At 37.7% G+C, this 1,413-nt stretch overlaps 1 pseudogene; it reads left to right on the forward strand.

Annotated features, from left to right (window-relative positions):
* Positions 1 to 456: 456 nt before the first annotated feature.
* LOC145962248 (uncharacterized) lies at positions 457 to 1,141 on the forward strand (annotated as a pseudogene).
* Positions 1,142 to 1,413: the final 272 nt, after the last annotated feature.

Here is a 1,413-nt window from a genome sequence, read left to right on the forward strand (position 1 = left end):
TTTGTGCATCGTCATTTTCTATTGAAAAAAAGTCTGTTTTCCAATTTACCTTTTTCAAACAAATTTTTTGAATTGGAACATGGCTGATTATCGTGCCAACGACATTGTTGATATGATAATGATTTTAGGACAAAGTCAAAACAATTATGCAGCAGCTGCAAGACTTTATGCAGAACGCTACCTAATAGGAGACACCCCAATAATGTCACAATACAAACCCTCGTTCAGAGAGCTCGAAATGGAGCTCTTGTTCGTCAACGCCGACACCACGAATACGACGAAAATGATCCGCGTGTTATTACCATTTTAGCGATTATTCATCTTGATCCTCACATTAGTACTCGACAAATAGAAAGAGAAATAGGCATATCTCAAGCAACAGTATCGCGAATATTGAGAGCGAGAAGATATCACGCTTATCACATTACATTAACTCAACAGTTAACCCCAAATGATATGATTTTGCGTGTACGTTTTTGTCGATGGGCAATGCGAATGATTCGACAAGATCAAGACTTTTTCAGGTATGTTCTTTTTTCAGATGAGTCAACATTTAAAAATACTGGAGAATTGAATAGACATAATTGCCATTATTGGTCAGATGAAAATCCTCACTGGTTCAGGTCCATAGACAATCAACACCGCTGGAGTCTTATGGTCTGGTGTGGAATCGTCAATGGCTATTTGATTGGTCCTTATTTCTTTGAAGAGAACGTGAATAGGCAAAACTTTTTAAGTTTGCTTAGAGACATTTTACCACAATTACTAGAAAATGTGGACTTAGCAACAAGGCTAAGGATATGGATCCAATTAGATGGAGCACCGCCGCATTATGCACACATTGTTCGCAATTATTTAAATACCCATTACAATGGCAAGTGGATCGGACGAGGTGGTCCTGTTGCATGGCCTCCTCGTTCGCCTGACCTAACTTCTCCAGATTTTTACTTATGGGGATCTTAAGAACGCTGTTTATGCTCAACGGCTAACAACGAGAGATAATATGATGGAACGCATTCGTATAGCTTGTGCAGCAATACCTCGAGATGTTTTACTTGGAACAATAAGACAATTCAGGGTACGATTTGATCTTTGTATCCAACAAAACGGCGGTAATTTTGAACAATTAATCCGTGATTAACTCAAGTAAATATTGCATAAAGATTGGAAGTCTCATCGCAATTGAGCACCTTATACGTGAGGGGCAAGGGAGTTTACAATTCAAATAACATAAAAATAACAAAAAAAAACAAAAAAATACAGAAAAACACAAAAAAACACAAAGAACACACAAAAAAAAATGGGATGCTAAATCCTTTTGACAACCTCCTCGACGGTGCATCCTGGGTTCGGCTGATGTCAAGGGTAATTTCAAGCCTCATAACTCGAAAAGTACTTAATGAAAAAATACTT

Source organism: Camponotus vicinus, unplaced genomic scaffold (assembly GCF_025532165.1).
Source record: "Camponotus vicinus isolate PSW18456_S1 unplaced genomic scaffold, iyCamVici1.0 SCAF_11, whole genome shotgun sequence".
Classification (NCBI taxonomy): domain Eukaryota; kingdom Metazoa; phylum Arthropoda; class Insecta; order Hymenoptera; family Formicidae; genus Camponotus; species Camponotus vicinus.